We start from the raw sequence: 8,980 nt of genomic DNA on the forward strand, positions 1-8,980 counted from the left end.
TTCGATATTATACTCGTTATAAATTGGTTGCGGTAATAATTCCCAAACCAGTTTAGCTCTCAGTATTCAGCGACAGTCCAAGCTCGTCTTTCAGCCAGCTATTTTGTCAAAACTTTTGACGATTCACGCGGTAAGCAGACATTTCACACTTGCCTGTTGCGTTAGTCAAATGTTAGGTTTACTATTTTATATTACAGTTAAATTTAAAATTGGCTTGCAATCGGTTCTCTATATTTGCATAAATTCAAAGTATTTTCGGCTTTAAGGATAAAATATAGTGAATTATATATTTGACTCTTGTATGCATCGATTTGCAAACCACGGGTTAGTTTGTGTTCATTAGGTTGAGAATCGTTTATTAAATCAGCCCATATTCACAGTAATCTCCAATAATTCGTATAAAAATTAACTCTTGGTCAATACAATCGCATGAAATACAAGCAACCTGAGAAATTGAATTTTTGTTTCGAAAAATAGTAAAGCCAGCAAGCTATATTGTTAGCACAAAAAATTCGATTAATTGTTTCCACAGAGCTTGAAGTTAATAATCTAATTAGCACCTCCGTTTAAAAAAAAAGAAGGGTAAATTTTCAGGTCGTATTGTGTCTTGATTAATATCTGTAGGCAGGTTTAACATTACCTTTACGTTTGTTTTTATACATATAGGTAAGTGATGACATGTAATAAATAACTTACTTAACAATTTTTTGCAATGCCGCAAACCTTTCGGATCGGCTCGTCCTGTTTCAAAGAATCGTCGATGAATTGTTGTCAAGTCACATCTGGAAATAGCACACCTTCATGCCTTTATTGGTAACTGCCGCCATAGATTATTGTGCTTGTCAAGTCATCGCTTCAATCGCTCCACATCACATATCCTAAAAATTATGAGGAAAAACAAAAAAAAGTCTCAACTCAATCCCTTGTCTTCAAATTGCACAGAAATATATTTTTCCTCACTTACATACGTGCACGTTTTGTCACAATACGTTGGGAATCAGCAGATTTGCCCTCGAACTCCAAATACTTCAGCTCTCTTGAATATCGTAGGCTATAGGCAATTCGCTGCCATACCATCTGTTTCTTTTTGCCCACCTCGATTACCTAAGCCTTGCTTATTGTACAGAACTTGATGCATTCGCACCCTTATCGATTGGTTTCATTGCTGCAGTATCGATGTCGCTGTTCCCTTATGTATTTGCACAGTTGGTGCCATATGATTCATTTGTGAGTCCAGCTCACATAATAGTTGTGCTTGTAGCTCGGAACGCTTCCTATACCTGAATGCGAGGGTACCTATTTGATAAGCGTTGAATCATTTTTTGGTAGCCTCAAGTGCTGGTTTTTTTTTTTGTTTTCCTCCCGATTATACGTACCTTCGCAATAATCGGCGACACGCTCCAAATTCGTCTAACTATCACGCAAGCTTTGTCTGCCACCCGGAATTTCCGTTCGTATCACTGATGCTAATTCGTCCATTATGTTTTCATTGACCATCACCGACCTGACGGTAGGCGTGAACCGATCCTTCCGTTGCCCATCTTCCTGTGTGCGAAAATCGAATTCTGTAGCAAAAGTGGCGCTACGTCCTTGACCCATCCCAGCGTCATTCTTCACTTCAATGTAAATAACAACACCTGTCTACACCCTTTTCCTTTTGTAACTGTTCAAAAATACTGGGATCACTGTTCAAAATAAATCCTTTCACTGCTTCAGTAAATACGTAACTATCACAGTCACTATAACTCCAATGCCAGTTTCTTGTAAATGTTCACATTCGTCCCTTTTAGTAATCAACTCAGGTAGCGCGAATTAAATTTTCATACGATATTAGTTAATTCATGTTCTCCTTAGAATTACCATTACTGAGAAAGACATGTGATAGTAAAACCAAGCGGTCAGCCTATTCAAATCTTCAGCATGGGCAATTTTCAAGGTTTCGCGCAGGAAGCGTTTCGCCTCATGAAGGCTGCCTTTCTGACCCACATAACATTCATTCATGCCTAGTGGCTCTACGTATGTGTATGTCCAGTTGAGAACGTGTCCAAAATTTGGTTTTATATCTTGTTCCCGATGGTGAGAAAAGAAGGGCTAAATTTAAATTAGCAAATAATTTCCGATATCGTTCGGTTGTTTGCACGCATTAATAACCAACCCGCTTGTGTACGATTCAAAGACATACGACTATTTTGCGATGCGGAACGTAAAAGCTGTTCTGCTGTATTAAATACAACTTTGCTTTGGTATGTGGTATGCCCAATGGTGAATAACGCACACTGTCTAAGGTGGCAGCCAAAGCAGAGCTATAACACGCTAGTGCTTTAGGCGAAAAGCGTAGATGTTCAATAGCATCAACAAAACGATCTGAGTGGCGTTATTTGGCTCGGTACAGCCACGCAGACGCAACGCAAACACCATGCAGCAGCTAAACGTGCCGCAGCGCATGGATGCACCAGCACTGCACAGGTAGCACCAATTGAGTTCAATGTGTGAGCATGTAGCGAAGTTTGTTCTGTAGTGCACAAACCAATCACTAGGGAACCTAACTCTTGGAGCGCGCAAACAAATAAATGTGGACGAAAATGTGTTTCTTGGTTGGAATCTTTTGCGTTTCAGGATTTAAATCGAGTGAATTCATTTATACGGCTATAATATGTATGAGCTCTTTGCCTGCTAATGTTTGCGCCTTCTCACCCAACATTTTTCCACCAATCGAACGTGATATAAACTTAACACATTTACGTGAATATACAGCATCAACGTGAGATGAAGCAGTTTTTGGATTTGCTGCCAAATCTAATACCTAAATTAGGAAAGTGTTTAAGATTACGTTCCAACCAAGCGCTTCCCATAAATTGTACGAATACCACATATGAATGTGTACCGCCAACACGTACCTCACGATTTACGCTTGAACTACCTTTGATGATTTCACCTGTACCCTTAAGGAAGGACACGCCACCACGCAAAAATTCTGACATCAAAATCCCCAAAGCTGCATTGAGCGAAATGTCGCCCGCTTGATTTTATCGCCCACCGAGAAGAGTGTCGCAAAGCAGCTAACTACCAATTTACGTGCCGGGCCCTGGTGAGCCGTGGATGTTTTCCTAACTAACTTCTTTTTGATATCCCTTTATATCGGATTTTTGCGCAACCGGTAGAACCTTTTCTAAGCAGCGTAACCAGCCGAATATGAATACTAGTCGCTTGATGTATTAGAGATGGATATGATATTTCAATTAACAACGTATCATTCGTGCAAGGATAACATTCATAGTTCGCTCTTAAATTTCATGATTGCAAAAGCATAGTGCAAAAGTTTTTTTTTTAATATAATTTTTCATATTTATATTCACTTCTTCATCACGGTAGCTCTAGCTCCTGGAACCCCACTGCCAACCTGCAAAGAAAAAATGCATTACTAAGTGCTACAAAAGACATCGTAAAAGTGTGACAACTGCCGACGCGGCCGACGCCGCAGTTGGAGCACACCTTTTGCGATGCCGGTAACCTAGAGAAAAAAAGGGAAAGAAAAATCAAAATAAGCCCGGTGTCCTGCACACAATCCACCAGGCATCACCAGTCACCTGAAAATAAAAGAAAATGTATTAAGAATCCGAAATAACATAAAAAATAACAATAAAAATTACTGACATAAAATAATTGCAAAATGTTTCACTACTTACCCTTTTGTTCAGCCACGCGTAAATTTCACATGTAGAAGCGAAACGGTAAAATAAATCTTTCGATTCATTTTTTTTTTCTTCGGCTTCATTCTCTATACTGGAATGCTCAACCAACGTAGGTATGTATATATGATACATACAAGAAAACGAGAAACGGCAGAGTTGCCACGTTACCTAACGCGACCACCAAATGGACCGTTTCACAACGCCTCTGTCAGGGTTCAGACACATCACTTTCCCTTTACCCAGGAAGACCAGGATCCAAATAAGAAGATCGACCTTATTTGTGAGCATTATATTTTATTCCATAAATAACATAGCTCAATCCAATTCCTAAATACAATAAAACCGAAATTCAAATGTTAAAATTCAAAAAAAAAAAAGGTATTTCATCTCGTGAAAACCACAGACCCCTATCCCTAGTGCACCCGTTTTCGGTGCAGGGATAACGCAGCCGAAGACGCATACCGCCTTAAACAATCCCCGCACCGGTACGGGAAAAAGCCCATATGCCCATTCAAATGGGCAATCAGACACGAGAACGAGCTTAGTGCCCGCTGGCACACACGGCAACTAAATTGCCAATGAGGCACTGGAACCTGGTGCGGCCGCCGCACCCATAACACCCCCTCACACCCGCGGTAAAATGTGGAGTACCACGTCGTGGCCCTGCCGCGCACCCTCACGACGATGGGCGTCCGCCTAGCACGGAGCACCCCGGGGTCGGCGCGCCGCAGCTCCTCCCTCACTGCATGTTGCAGGACATCGACCGGCGCAAAACATGGCCATGAGCCCCTTCGCCGCTCTGCATAGCGGATGTCCGCGACTACCTCAATGGGTTCCGCATCCCCCTCCGCAGACTCCAGTATCAAACATATATATTGCCGCGGGTCCATTTGACACTGAAAAGAAAAAAAAGAAAGAAAATAGAAAACCCATTAGAAAAAAAAAAACAAAAAAAAAATATTAAAAAATCAGTTAGAAATTTGTCATACTTACGTTTTACCAGCTTGAAAATACTTTTCCAAATAACAATGTGATGAGGGTAATTTATCCACCATAATCCTACATTAATGTACCCTGGAAAATTCCTGTTACGGGAAAACAACTGGATGGCAACCCGCAACATAACAACGGCAGCCTCACTAGTGCTGTCAGACTAAGGGCGGATACCGAACACTAAATAGACAAAATCAGTACCGAAAACCGCAAAACATCACAATCGGGACTGACGCGTTATTGTATTTTACTCATGTGGGCGTCTCATGCAGTACCAACCAGTCATACACAACAAAGGAACTCAAAAAAAAAGGGGGAAACAAAACAAAAAAAAAACCTCTCCTTGCACAAAATTTCACATTTTTTTTAACAAAGAAATTTGTTGTCGTCTTGTTTTACCTTGTCCGTTTTTTTGGGTACTGTTTTCTGGCTGGGGGGTAGGACTTGTTGTTTTGCAACAACAAATATCACAAAAGGTCATTATAAAGGCTCGGTGCAAGAACAATCCGAGTCCCGAAAATAAAAGAATCCCGACACGACAAAATCCCGAAATTGAAAAAAGCCAACTGTTTCTACCGGCCTAGTGTGCTACTGCCCCATTGACCTAGTTTTTTTTCAAGGGCAAGCAAATACATATATGTATATATATACTCGCACACCACAAATTCACCATACCAGCTGTCAGCTAACCAATAAATACACGACAGGGTTGCATGCTATCTCAAAATGGTACGTGCAGATAAAACGCGTCGTTGAGAACGCATCGTCAATCTGCATGCAAGCACCGGCAGTTGGTACACTTTCAAATTTAAGTACGAACTCATCTCTTTTAACATACGTTTTGTAATAAAACACCGCCGTTTCACCCAGCCAACCTCACGGTCACTCGCCCTGGCACCTCAAAAGATGCTACACCTCATCCAACAAAAAAAAAGGCCAGCCGCCGCGAGAGCGACACGATACACTAGACGCTGGAACGGAGACCTCGGCCTCTTCGTCCAGCCCAGAAAAACCTAAACAAAAATAATGCGAGTCTGGAACGGAGACTTCGGCCTCTTCGTCCAACCAAACAAAATAATGCGAATCTGAAACGGAGACCACGGCCTATCCGTCCAAAAAAAAAAAAACTTTTTTTTGCCAGTCTGGAACGGAGACCTCGGCCTCTTCGTCCAGCACGATGGACCTTCTACGTCATATCACTTCATGGATTCTATTAATATCTAAGAATTATGTATAACCAAAGGCAAGAAATATTCACTTTCCTCCACTTCTAATGTTTCTTATTCATTCTAGCTTAGGTGGCATGCTGAGCAAGTCGGGCAGGACTCCCGGTCACCCGCGACGCTGGCGAAATACGCAATTTAGGTTAAGTTTAGTTTTAATGCAAACGTTTTTCTCGTTGCTTTTCAGCGGTCGGAGATCGGTGGGGGTAAAACGATGTTGTGTATCGCAAGGGGGGCCGGCATGTTTAGGCAGGATGCCTAACTTTTCCGCATCTGATTGCGATCCCCCCAATGCAACTCTGCAAATCGATACTCGATACTCGTTTTAATTTATAACCACCCACACCATCACCGCCACATGCATGTACATGCACGTGTATGTGTGCTTTTTGTCAGCACTCATGCATATGCATGTCGGGGTTGATGTGTGGGTGCCTTCCCCTTCCAAAACGGAGGATTTTGCGGGTCAACGGTTGTAGCTTTCAATACAACCGGTCTCTTGGATTCTAACAGCCAACCTGTTCACATCTGCCGCCGGCGATCTCTGCCGTAATTGTTTGCGTTTATTCAGGTAATATTGTAACCAACTAATTCATATAGTTATCCAATAAACCACATATATTATAACGAGAAACCTCGTCTATTTGCTTATTTTCTATTCCATACACCTATTCCCACTGAGATCGACCCCGGTGCGCCCACCTACCTCCAGGAGCACACGCACCCCGGCCGAACAATTAATTTTAAAATTTTTAATAAAATAAATTAATAATTTATAATTAATTCTTAAATAAAATTAAAAATAATTAATAATTTTAAAATTTTTAATAAAAATCAATTTTATAATCAAATATTAAATAAAAATAATCAATAATTTTAAAAATCTAAAATTATTTTTTTTTAACAAAATAAAATAATTTAATTTCAATTTTTAAAGTTATTATTAAATATTAATAGATAACTATATTTAATAATTGAAATTATATTTTTATTTATAAATCATATTAAAATAAATATTTAAATATAGTACTTAGCTTCCCGTAAAAATTTTTTCATAAATTCATTTTATACTAAAAATATAAATATTATAAAAAAAATAATTAATAATTTTAAAATTTTTAATAAAATAAATAATTCATAATTAACCCCTAATTAATTATTAATATTTAGTTCATAAAAATTATGAAAATTATTAATAATTTTAAAATTTTTAATAAAATAAATTAATAATTTATAATTAATTATTCAATAAAATTGAAAATAATTAATAATTTTACAATTTTTAATAAAAATCAATTTTATAATAAAATATTAAATAAAAATAATCAACAATTTTAAAAATCTAAAATTATTTTTTTTAACAAAATAAAATAATTTAATTTCAATTTTTAAAGTTATTATTAAATATTAATAGATAACTATATTTAATAATTGAAATTATATTTTTATTTATAAATCATATTAAAATAAATATTTAAATATAGTACTTAGCTTCCCGTAATAATTTTTTCATAAATTCATTTTATAATAAAAATATAAATATTATGAAAATAATTAATAATTTTAAAATTTTTAATAAAATAAATAATTCATAATTAACCCCTAATTAATTATAAATTAATATTAAATAAAATAAATAAAACTATCAAATATAATCAATAAATATAAAATTTTTAATATTAAAAAATTTAATTATTAATAAATATCTAATAAACAAATAATAATTCTAAAAAATAATTAATAATTTTAAAATCTTAATAAATAATTAATAATTAATCCCTAATTAATTATTAAATAAAATTAAAAATAATCAATAATTATAAAATTTTTAATAAAAATCAATTTTATAATAAAATATTGAATGAAAATGATTAATAATTTTAAAATTTAATTTTCAATTTTTAAAAATCAATACTTAATATAAATAAATAATAAAATATAGTATATAAAATTTACATTTAATAATCAATAAAATTTAAATAAAATATAAAATTATAAATAATAAATTTTAAAATTACTAAGTCTTACAATTTGTCTTTTAAATAATTTAAAAATTTTTAATTTTTAACAAAATTTCAATTTTTTACAATATTAAAATTTTTTAAATTATTAATAATTTTCATAATATTTTTTTTTTATTGCAAAAAATTTCGAAATTTTTAAAAAAATTTTTAAAATTTTGTTACTAATTAATTTTCTTTATACCGAAATAGACACTTTTCATTCAATTATTTTATATACATGAGATTTTATTTAAAAATTATGTTCTATTCATTATAATTAAGAGATATACTATAAAGATCAATAAATATTTATATATATATAAATATTTAATATATTAATAGATGCATATTAATTTTGTCCAAAAACCCCTAAAATTTAAAAATATAGATTAGTATATTAAAATTTGATTATTAATATTATAATCTATTATTAGAAATTTTTATAAATCTAAATATTAAATATAAATAAACGATATACATCTATATATCTATATTAAAGTTGTGATTTTAACTCTCATACCTATCTATATTAGAATTTTTTATTATTTAAATAAAATTAAAATCAGTAATTTTTCAAACACTAATTTTAATTATTTAATATATTACATATTTAAAATGAATTTTACATAATTTTTTCTAAAATCTTAGTATAAAAAAAAACCATTTATTTTAGAATGAATTTTAATCTTTAATTTTAAAAAAGATAATTTTGCATTCTAAAAAATACATTCATTATATTTAATGGAAATAAACCATTTCTAAAAGTATCAAAAACTTATGTGCATCTTACACTAAAATATAAAAAGATAAGCTAATAAAGCTACTGAGTTCATACCCCATTTATAAAGGTTATAAATCCTTTTCTTTTTAATTTTTAATAATTCTGCAAAAATTATATTCTTTTCGATATTACTAATAAGAACAATAATTACAATTTCATCAAATTCTTGATTAAGAGCTTGAATAGGTTTAGAAATTAATTTATTATCTTTTATCCCCCTAATAAAAGATAATAATTATAATAATCTAATATCTACAGAAGCTTCTCTAAAATATTTTTTAATTCAAA

The 8,980-nt window shown here is 33.7% G+C and overlaps 1 protein-coding gene across 14 annotated transcripts in view; it reads right to left on the reverse strand.

Annotated features, from left to right (window-relative positions):
* Rab3-GEF (Rab3 GDP-GTP exchange factor) overlaps nucleotides 1-8,980 on the reverse strand; it is a 304,714-nt gene that overhangs the window by 184,992 nt on the left and 110,742 nt on the right. For 9 of the 14 annotated variants that reach the window (XM_067781897.1, XM_067781896.1, XM_067781891.1 and 6 more), the window contains exons 1-4: nucleotides 3,687-3,715; nucleotides 1,377-3,587; nucleotides 965-1,296; nucleotides 697-878 (exon numbers count right to left, since the gene is read on the reverse strand). The exons of 4 other annotated variants lie outside the window; for them this stretch is intronic. The gene's annotated coding sequence lies outside the window, so the exon portion shown is untranslated. Of the gene's footprint in view, nucleotides 1-696; nucleotides 879-964; nucleotides 1,297-1,376; nucleotides 3,588-3,686; nucleotides 3,760-8,980 lie in introns of those variants that run through there. One more of the 14 variants, XM_067781886.1, reaches the window with a different exon arrangement.

This window comes from Eurosta solidaginis, chromosome 4 (assembly GCF_040869045.1).
Source record: "Eurosta solidaginis isolate ZX-2024a chromosome 4, ASM4086904v1, whole genome shotgun sequence".
In the NCBI taxonomy this organism is placed as follows: domain Eukaryota; kingdom Metazoa; phylum Arthropoda; class Insecta; order Diptera; family Tephritidae; genus Eurosta; species Eurosta solidaginis.